This window comes from Mus musculus, chromosome 3, assembly GCF_000001635.26.
Source record: "Mus musculus strain C57BL/6J chromosome 3, GRCm38.p6 C57BL/6J".
Taxonomy (NCBI): Eukaryota; Metazoa; Chordata; class Mammalia; order Rodentia; family Muridae; genus Mus; species Mus musculus.
The window spans coordinates 8,206,038-8,217,309 of record NC_000069.6 but is presented as its reverse complement, the minus strand read 5'-3'; the positions used below and the strand labels follow the sequence as shown (position 1 = coordinate 8,217,309).

General features: G+C 43.1%; 1 pseudogene; it reads right to left on the bottom strand.

Moving 5' to 3' along the window:
• Positions 1-928: 928 nt before the first annotated feature.
• Gm7103 (predicted gene 7103) lies at positions 929-3,180 on the bottom strand (annotated as a pseudogene).
• Between the last annotated feature and the right edge of the window lie 8,092 nt (positions 3,181-11,272).

Below are 11,272 nucleotides of genomic sequence, written 5' to 3'. Positions count from 1 at the left end.
ATGAGATAGTTATTTTCTCTCTGGTGTCTCTAAGGCAGGTCCACTCAGGAGTGCACAGGCTAGAGACAGAGCTTCTAGGACAGGGTCCTACATGCCTACATCTGTAGCTAGGAGGTGGGGCTGTTCCACAGTCCTCTGTGCACTGGTCTTGCCAGGAGATAGCTGGTCTCCCAGGAGTGCTGACACAGGCTTACAGACTCACAGGAGGAACAAGTTTCAGACAGAGAGAGCAAGAACATCTAACACCAGAGATTACCAGATGGTGAAAGGCAAATGCAGGAGTCTTACCAACAGAAAGCAAGGCAACTTGGCATCATCAGAGCCCACTTCTCACACCACAGCAAGTCCTGGATTCCACAACACACACTGGAAACGCAAGATTCAGATTTAAAATCTTATCTCACGATGCTGGTAGAGGATTTTAAGAAGGATATTAATAACTCCCCTGAAGAAATACAGGAAAACACAGACAAGCAGGTAGAAGCTCTTAAAGAGGAAACACAAAAATCCCTTACAGATTTACTGGAAAACACAACCAAACATGAGAGAATTGAACAAAACCATCCTGGATCTAAAAATTGAAGTAGAAACAATAAAGAAATCATAAAGGGAGACAACTCTGGAGATAGAAAACCTAGGAAAGAGATCACGAAGCATAGACACAAGCATCAGCAAGAGAATACAAGAGATAGAAGGGAGAATCTCAGGCACAGAAGATACCATAGCAAACATTGACACAACAAAAAAAATGCAAAATGCTAAAAAATCCTAACTCAAACCATCCAGGAAATCCAGGACACAGTGAGAAGACTTCAGTGCTGTCAGCAGTGTTAGGACACATCTGAGGGCAGGCAGGACCCATGGCAGTCTTGCATACTGTTCCCAGCCCTTCCCTCCATCCTGAGCTTAGGATGCTAAGCTCTTGGGTCTTACAGGCTGGAGCTCCCAGTCTTGATGCCAGAGCTATCCCATCCTGGCTTTGAGTCCCAATGCCATATGGGGCACAAGCAAACAATGGCTGGACTGACGCTCCACTGGCCCATAGCCTTGCCTGGAAGAAGCAGCAACTTCACTGAGCCTGACAGCAGCAGGTAGCAGCTGGCAGCTTCATAGCCTTGAGTGCTCAGTACAGTAGCTGTGCAAAGCAGTGTGTGAGCAGTTCCTCAGCTGAGGGTCTCTGATGACCTTCCATGAATATGTGCCTCAGGAAGTACCTGCCGTGTTCTGAGATGTGAGAGGGTGGCTGAGGACTGGTAGGCTGGGTGGCAGTCTTAAAAATGACAGCCATAGCTTCATACTCTGCCCAAGGTGGTTTCTCTGTTAGCATCTCCACCTCAGTATAGACGAGGCTCCACACATCTATCTGCCTTCCATAGCCCTCGCCACTGATGACTTTAGGACGTATCCAGTAGGGTGTGCCAGTGACAGAGCCATGCCTGTCCCTGACACGCAGATAGTCTGTAGACGTTTGTAGACAAAATTCCCAAGCTTCACATTCCCAGCTGAGTCTCGGGAGGATATTGGCTCCCTTGATATCCCAATGCACAATCACGTTGCTGTGCAGGTATGACATGCCCTCCAGAATCTGCTGAGTATACTTGCAGGTCACACTCTCTGTCAGAGCTCAGAAGACCTGGTCTGGTCTTTTACTGTGCGCCCTAGCATATATTCCATAAAAATGGTGAGTGTCTTCTCAGCACGGTCCTGTAGGCAGCCATAGTACTGCACAATGTGTTCATGTTGCAAGTTCTTCAGCAACTGGAACACACACACCAGAGCACTCACCTCCTTGCTTGTCTGAGGACTATCTGCATCAAACTGGACCTGCTTAGAAGCAAGTTCACGGCCTGTATCCACATCAGCACAAGTAGACCCTGCTGAAGACACCTTGACCCAGGCGCTCCCCAACCCCACGACAATTAATGTGAACACTAGGAGTTTTAGTTAGCACATTCCTTTCCTGCACAGTAAGGGCGTTCATCTCTGTACTCTATAGGCGCCCATGGGAGTCCAGGAATTGCACAGCTACACCCATGTTCTCACCATTTGTACTCAAGGAGCGACTTGAGGGCACTAGAGTGAATAGGTTGCCTTGATGTCGTCTTATTCTATTCGGGGAAATGTTCTTCTGACATCAGTGTAGTCTTTGTGATGCACAGACGCGTGGTAACGCCTGGGATAAGTTCCGCCTTTATCTCCTTTATCATAGAGCTGGGTCTCCCGATCTGAGCATTTCTTTCCGTTGTCTGGGAAGCTCTGGGCTCAGGACATTTGTGATTTCCTGAAGAATGGGCTGTCTACTGACCTGTCCAAGTATTGGCAGCTTTCTGAGAAGGAATTTTTGGCACCGCTCAGGGGATCTAGCATACACTGTTTGCTGGTCTCTGGGATGAATTCACCTTTACTGTTGATGCTCATATATGATCCCTGCCGGCAATGTGCTGTTTGTTTTCGCTCAGGTACATAACCAGGGGGAGGAGAGCTTCGACCAGGATTCTGGGTGCGGACAGGTGCCTGCTTCTGGGCTCAGGGGCTTAGTAGATGGTATTTATATTCCCTGCAGACTCCTGCCTGGGCACTCTAGGTAGGGAGAGGAACTAGTGTGGTTTCTGTCTTGGGATAACAGTAGTATCGTAAGTCTTTTCATAATTGAGTTTCTATCCAAAATGTCAATTGCTTTGTCGAGATCATCTTGGCTTTTCAACAGGATGGAGAGCTCTTTATCCATATAATGCAAATCAAGAGGCTGCCCAAAGACTCTTATCACCCTGTGCACCACATCTTCATATTTTATAGGCCAGACTGTTATAATTTGTCTCTCCCCATTGTGTTGACACTTGATTCTGACATCACTCTGCCTGTTTGGGTGACCTGTGTCCTTGTTCTTTGTGGTCTCATATCCAGACACCCGGGGAGGTCCGCTCATCTGGAGAGCCACCAGGTCCTTCGTGTTTGAATCTAATGCTTCTTGTTCATCCATGGTGGTGATGGTGGCAGCAGCTACAACCCAAAAGTTTCACCTCCGCAGCCGGAACTGCATGCGAGGGGAGCAGTCAGCGGGGACAGCAGAGGATCTGGCTCTACACTGGGGCCATAGGCTGCGCTGGCTTTGCTTGGGACCCCACAGCCTCCCTGGCCTCGTTGGCGCCACTCGGCCAACCAGCCTGCCAATCCTGAAGTCGAGAAGTTGCTCCGAGCAGCCACTGTTCTCCACCTCAGGAACAGTTTGAAAAACAAACAAACAAACAAACAAAAACAAAAAACAAACAAACAAACAAAAAACAAAAACAAAAAAACAGTAATTTTTCTTTTCAACTGATATGTTGGCAACAGTGTTGAATAAAAGAGCATCTTCTGTCAAGGATTTTTAGGGTGAGGTTACATTGACTGAGTGATACGGACAGGTATAAGAGTTTTACACACAATCCAAATCTTACTCAGAGGAGTCCAGGAGCACAATGAATTCTTAAGTGCATGATGCTAGTCTGGAGTAGCATGTTTAGTTTATTATCAGCAAACTCGGAGTATCTTTGCCTTTCAGACAGTACTTGTATATATTTGTAGCACAGATCTCCTGACTGTAGTGGACTGAGGGATGGTCTTGTTTCAGATTGTTGGCTCATGGCAACATGCTACATTTAGAAACCCATGTGGGACACCTTATCTTTGAGTTAGAGAGCCCCTCCAAGCTGTGAAAATACAACTAGAGCCAGTACTTAAGTAAAGCAGATGAAGGTACTGTTAAGTTTTGGCCTTGGAAACTTAACTCTTGGATTTTCTTTTATTGTTCACGTTAATGAGATAATTTCAAAGCACTGATTACTAACTTCTATGGAGATTTTTTGAGTCAATGAGAAGAGTGCATGCTTTGAAAACAGTGAACAAAGGAGGGGGGGGGGACGACATTGCTTGCTACAGCAGCATCTCAAGACAATTTTACAAATTCAGTATTCTTTTTGTCCTTGTTCTGCTCACATATGTGACAACACTATTGAAAAAAGGTCCATGGATTTGGAAGAAAGCAAGGTGGGTTTGTGGGAGAGCTTAGGGGGAGGGAAGGGAACGGAGAAATGATGTTATATTACAGTCTCAGAAAATATAAGTATATTTTCTTTAAAAAAGTCCATGATTTTCAAATGTAATTTTTTGTTCCACATACTCCAGACTACTTTATAGGGCTAAAGTTTATATGCTCAAAGAAAGCGTAGATGAATCTAATGCCTTCTGGCTTTCCTTCCCATGGAAACAACAAAATGGATCAGTTTTCTGCTGTTGCTGCAGCAAGACTCCACAAACTGTCACAACACTTTAAGGCTTTCCCAGGGGTTTCGGGGGTGGGTTCTCAATACTGTCAATGTAAGAGCTCAAAAATCTATGTTATATTATATCATATCATATATCATATCATATCATATCATATCATATCATATCATATTTCTACAAATCAGAGATCTGAGTAGGCATCACAGGCTAAGACTGCATAATTAGCTGTTCCTTCTGAAATCGGGGGAGGGGGACAGAAATCCATTTTCTCTCTCTTACTTCACTGGCTCTTGACCTCTATCTCCATTGTCCAAATTAAGTTTCTCTCTCTGACTCAGCTGCCTTTCTCTTTGAGATTTAAATGCTCAAATGGACACACTGGGCTAAGTCAGTCCACTTTCCCACCTTAATATCCATAAGCTCATCTGCAAAGCTCTATGTCACATATATTCATACTTTTGTTGTGGTCAAATACCTGGAAAGAGAAACTTACTGGGGGGCATGGGCTTAATTTTGGCTCATGGTTTGGAAGTAATAGCTCATGGTGGGAAGTGGGGCTTGGAGGCAGTGGTTCTAGGAGAAGTGTGAGGCTACTTATATCATAGCTTACTAGGAAGCAGAGATGGGGTCCTGGCATTCAGAAGGCTTTTTCCTTTTTCCTATTTTACTTAGTTTGGGAGTCTAGCCTGGGGGATGTCCAACCTACTCTCTCATCTGCTTTTGAATGTCCCCACAGGCATACACCAAAATATGCCTTATTAATGCTCTAGTATTGTTTCTGGTTTTTATTTTAGTTTTTGAAATAGCTGTTCTTAAATGTTCTCCGAAGGTGAGAGTGACTTTGAATTTTTGATCCCCCTACTTCCATTTCTGGAGTGCAGGTTACATGCATGTACCACACACCTGGTTTGTGAGGTACACTGGATGAAACCCATGGCTTCCTGCAGGCTATGCAAGCTTCCTATCAACCAGTCTATATCCACAACCCTGCCCAGTTGCTTTTTAATGCAATCGAACTCATCAAACTAACTAAAATTGACTGTCTGCCATGTAAGTTCATAGGTTCTGCAGATCAGTGCACAAACACCTTGTATGTTTAGTATTCTTTTGTTCTTATTGTATGAAATGGATAGCAAGCTAGGCAGGGAGCATATCAAATACTCAGATTTCTGGACATACTGTTAGAAGATCCTCCCTCACGAAACTGATCTGTGAGTTCCTTGGTTATGTGACTGCAAACGTCAGAGGAAAATAATAGGCAATTCTCCAAATGTGAAGCAAAAGGTACTTCTTCATTAAAATCCCTCACTAACCAGAATGTTGAGGTAGCACTTGAGGTAAGGAAACTGTTTCATCTCTTGATATTAGTATTTTAAGATCTCTTTAGTTTTTATAAATAGCTGGAGGACATGAGATATCTCTATCTAAAACTTCAACTTTATTTTAACTAAGATCTATATACTGAGTTTAGAGGAAACCATTCAGAAAGAGAAAACCTTTATGACATCAATGGAATACAGAGTGTTCTAGTGTTTCTAAAAATGAGGAGGAACTGAAGACTATTTCAGCACCCAGAGCATCATTTAAAGAGGGACTTCATGTATACACAATATTTAAAAAGCATCCCATAGTATATATAAAGAACTAAGGCATTTGCAAGAATAAATGTTTGACTCATAGAAAATTTGATTATGAAGGAAGAAGGAAGTCCTGTGCCTTTTCTGTGTTCAGGAGAAAGGATGATGGTAATGATTGAGGTATACCCTGGGGAAGGGAACAAGCAACTGCAGTCGTTAGAACCACCCTGGACACACTATCTCCCTAGCTACTTACTGTAACAGTAAATTTAAAAGATGTCCAGCTTTTTTCTATCCACAGCTAGCTCCCAAAATGAATGAGATTGAGACTACTAGATTTATTTAATCAAGCTTTAACACATATTACCTGGGCTGTCATTGGCCTATTTTAGTCCTTTAAGCTAATCAGGTTACCACCCAGCCAAAATCCCTGAGATACTGGCATTTTAGTATCGGTCTGGCTTTCTGAGCTTCAGATATGTTTTCCAGAGTGAGTGTTTTCCTCCTCTCACCCTCCTATGACTAAATTCTACTTGCTCTTCCCTCTTTTCCCATCTAAAGCAGGTGGGAGTCCTGCCCTATATTTCTTTTGCCCATTCATTGGCTGATCAGCTTTTATTAACAAGACTGAAAATAAATTTTAAACATTGTTTATACAAACTTTAAACTGGCAATATTTGTAATAAGCATTTCAATGCTATGTCTAGATTTCAACAAGATAGGAGAGCAAGATAGAAATTAGCATTTGAATAGCATAAGAATAATCTTTACTCAGCGCACAAAATCATTATGCCTACAGCTTACCTTTTGTTTCAGTATTCTAAATTTTCAAACACAAAATCACTACATTTTTGTCAAAGAATTATGGAACCTGTGTTTCCAGTTTCTTAGAACCACTAAAAGAGAAGAAATGATAAAATAACGCATTGACCTATGAAGTTACTGGCTTTCTGGGTAAAGGTACTTGACTTGTGAGCTCGGTTATCCAGAGTCAATCCCTGGAGTACTCAAAAAACAGAATGAGAGAACTGACTTCCCAAAGCTGTCCTCTAACAAATACACATGCAACAAGGTGTGTCTTCACATGTCAACCTCTTTCCAAATAAACAGTTAAATTCAATGAGGTCTGTTGTTCTACTGAGGACGTTGAAGATATCTTGCAAATGATGGGTTTCTATATAACATTTCAAATATCATCAAATGTGTATATTACTTTTCCTTATTACTATTTATGCAATTATTTTATTAGGGCCACAGACATGAGAACACTATTACTTTTTCTTTTCTGGAGCCATAAAGGCACATGACAAATGATCTAAAAAAAAAAAAATCTAAAACAAGAGCTTGGGAGAGAGCTCAGGGAATAAGGACACATGTTGCACAGCTGTAACAACCTGAGTTTGGTTCTTTTTTTTTTTTTTCCTTTCTTTCTTTTCTGACTTTTTTAAACAATTTTTTTATCAGATGTTTTCTTCATTTACATTTCAAATGCTACCCAAAACTCCCCTATGCACTCCCCCCACCCTGCTCTCCAACCCACCCATTCCTGCTTCCTGGCCCTGGCATTCCCCTGTACTGGGGCATAGAATCTTCGCAAGACCAAGGGCCTCTCCTCCCCAACAACAACATCGACAACTCTGATTTGTGCTGTTCTTCAACTTATATGTTAAAAATGATCACCAAAGCCTATTTCTGATTATCAGAGTGATTTAATCAATTGTAGGGTTTGGAAGAGATGTGTGGAGTTTTCTCTAGTCAACACCAGTACTCTGTTTTCTGAGGCACTGATGACTTTCTTTTAGGCGAAGAATAGTTAGATCACCTTGGAAACACTTTTTTTTTTCTCTTTCATTCTGTGATCTTCTTAAGATCTGGGAGTGGAGACAGTGCAGTGTTGGGCAATCAGCTAAGCGTAAAAGCCCATTCTGTGTTTGAAGCATCGAATAGAGGAAATCTAGATTCCTTGCCTCTAGCAGAAACAACCCAAGATGGGACTTAAAGTGCAAAGAGGGTAACAGAACTAAAGTAAAATTAGAATAAGTAGAGAGAGTCATCAGCCACAACACAGAACTGATTTCTGAAGGTGACAGAAAAGAAACTCACAGAAAGACCCTCAGATGACAGCATCGTCTGTGACTACACTGACCATGTTCTTTCTGGAAAAACAAAGCAAACAGGAAACAAACAAACAAACACTGCAGAACAACAAGTAGTCATTGGGGAGGCTCTAATGTGCTGGAATTGCCCATCTTTAGTGCTTTCAATACTTCTCCTATGGCTACAGCTGGTTTATTTTTTTCTCTCATTAACAGATATTTGTGGTGTGCACTCCTTGAAGGGGTATTTGATTGGCATTCCACTGTGGCTGATAAATTTCCCTCTTTTATGATTCGAAATTTATAAACTCCATGGGGCGGTGATTATTACCTGCTTTGTTCATGGATATATTGCCAGCACTTAGAATAATAAGTGGCATATGAGTACTTCATAAATATTCACTGAAATAATTAACTATAGCTCATACTGCCAAAGTCCCAACCATTCATTCATACAGATGTTTATAAACAATTGTTGAATACTACTTTGCTTTAAGTCTTTGCAATTTAGAGATCAGACATATTTATTCTTGAAAAAGTTCACTATGGATTTTTCTTTTTAGATAAAATAAACAAAACCATATTATTATATCAGTTTTTGTTTCTTTTTTATTAATTTATTTTTTACACTCCTTATTTTATTCCCTCACCACCTCAATCCACCCTCTGACTGTTCCACATCCCATACCTCCTCCCCACCCAGCTGTCTCCACATGGATGTTCCAACCCCCAACCCCACCTGACCTCTAAACTATATGGGGCCTTCAGTCTCTTGAAGATTAGGTGCATCATCTCTGATGAACATAGACCCAGAATTCCTTTACCTTATGTGTGTTGGGGGCCTCATATCAGCTGGTGTATGCTGCCTGTTTGGTGGTCCAATGTTTGAGAGGTCTCAGGGGTCCAGATTAATTAAGGCTACTTGTTCTCCTACAGGATCGCCCTTCTCCTCAGCTTCTTTCAGCCTTCCCTTAATTCAACAACAGGGATCAGCTGCTTCTGTCCATTGGTTGGGTACAAATATCTGCATCTGATTCTTTCAGCTGCTTGTTGTATCTTTCAAAGGGAAGACATGATCTGAACAAGCCTCCATTGCTGGTGAGATTGTAAACTGCTACAACTACTCTGGAAATCAATCTGGAGGTTCATCAGAAAATTGGAAATCTACCTAAAAACCCAGCTATATAACTCTTGAGAATATACTTAAAAGATTCCCTATCATGCCACAGGGTCACATGTTCCACTATGTTCATAGCAGCCTTATTTGTGATAGCCAGAAGCTGGAAACGACCCAGATGTCCCATGACAGAAGAATGGATACAGAAAATGTGGTTCATTTACACAATGGAGTACTACTCAGCTATTAAGAACAAGGACATCCTGAGTTTTGTAGGCAAATGAATGGAATTAGAAAATATCACCCTACTGAGGTAACTCAGACCCAAAAGGACATGCATTGTATGTATTCACTAATAAATTGATATTAGAAAAAGAAAAAAGAAAAGAAAAGGAAAGAAAAGAAAAGAAAAGAATACCCAAGATACAGTCCTCAGAACTCAAAAAGGTCAACAAGCTGAAGTGCCCAAGTGAGGATGCCTTGGTCCCATTTGGGAGAGAGAAGAATGCTATGTTCTCTCTCCTGAGTGGGACAAGTGGGCAGGGAGGGAGGAGTCTGGGAGGGAAAGTGTATGGGGGAAGGGAGTCGGAGGTGGGGAGAGGGGAACCCGATCTGGTATTGGGCAAGGGAAAAGACTGAAGCCCTGAGGGCCAGCCAAAAGAATGGAAACAGGCAAACTCAGGAGATAGGAGGTTGGCAGGACCCTCCAGAATTCACTAGACACCTGGGAGGTGAGAAACTCTCAGGACTCAAAGGGAGGGATCTTAGATGAAATACCTGACAGTAGGGAGAGGGAAGTTATATGTAGGGCAATAGGCTGACAGCCTGGTCTCCAGTTGAGCTTAGGTCTTGAACCTCACTGGGGTCTGGTGGGTGGTAATTTCCACCTATATGGGACAGAAGGTGTTTAATCATGTCTCCTGGACCCCTGGCTCCTGTCGAAGTTACAACCCCCACAGCCCCCAAAGGAGAGGTGTGTGGCTATCAGTCACAAAGTCTAGCATTCTGGTTAGACTCCTCCCTACAGTTACCTAGCAACAGCAAGATAGCCTAGCCCACTATAAGATGGGCTGCTTGGCCACACCTCGTCTCTAAGCTTTTACCTCTCTTACTCTCTAGCCTTCCTCCCCCCCCCCCCTCTCTTCCCCTTTCTCTCCATGTGGCCATGGCTGGCATCTCCCTCTCTCTTTCTACCTTCTCTCTTTCCCCCGGGCCTTTCTACAATAAAGCTCTAAAACCATAGACTGTCTCTGCTGATGAAGGCCCGCTGTGCTTGAATGAGGGGATAGGCTTTCTCCTAATGAACCACTCTAACCTCCCACCAGAAGGCCTTCCAGACCTGACCAAGAACTGTGTCTGTGTGAGAACCAGCCAGCCCCACCCCCACCCCCACCCCTGTCTCCCAGCCCTCTCTTCCTTTATCTCTGGGGCTCAGTGCCGCCCCACCCCGGGGCCCCTATTCTGTTCTCAGCTCCTCTGCTGTATCCAGACTGAGAACCTGGTATCTGGGGCTGCCCCTTGTCTACCACCTGCTGTGTGGGGTCAGTGGCTTAACACAGCCAGATGCCCACCTGGGGCAGTGTGGAAAGCATGCACAGTCCTCCTGTGTCTTTCTGCCCAGAGCACCAGAACTCTGACAGGACAAGGGCTCTCTCCCACTCTCTCTTCTCTCTCTCTCTCTCTCTCTCTCTCTCTCTCTCTCTCTCTCTCTCTCTCTTTCTCTCTCTCTCTCACACACACACACACACACACACACACACACACACACACACGGCCCTGCACTTATAGAGCCCACCTCCAGCAGGAAAACAGGACATCAAGTGAGGGATGGGGTTGCCATCCTACAGTCACAATTCTGACCCATAATTTTTCCTGTCTGAGAAAATTACAGGGATGAAAATGGAGAGGAGCCTGAGGAAAAGAAGGTCCAGTGACAGGCCTAAAGTGGGATCCAGCTCAATGGGAGGTCCCAAGGCCTAACACTATTACTGAGCCTATGGAGCACTCATAAAAAGTGACCTATCATTATGGATTCTTAAGGGAATAGTGACAACAGAGGTCCCTTCAATGTGGTTTGAAAATTATAACAGATTTATTAGTATTCAAGTAAGATACTCCATATTGGAAATGACTTTATCTGGTTTTTAATCCTTTAACAATTTTGTGAGATTAAGGGATAAAGTTTTTTTCTGAGATGAAGAAAAAAAGATTCATGCTTA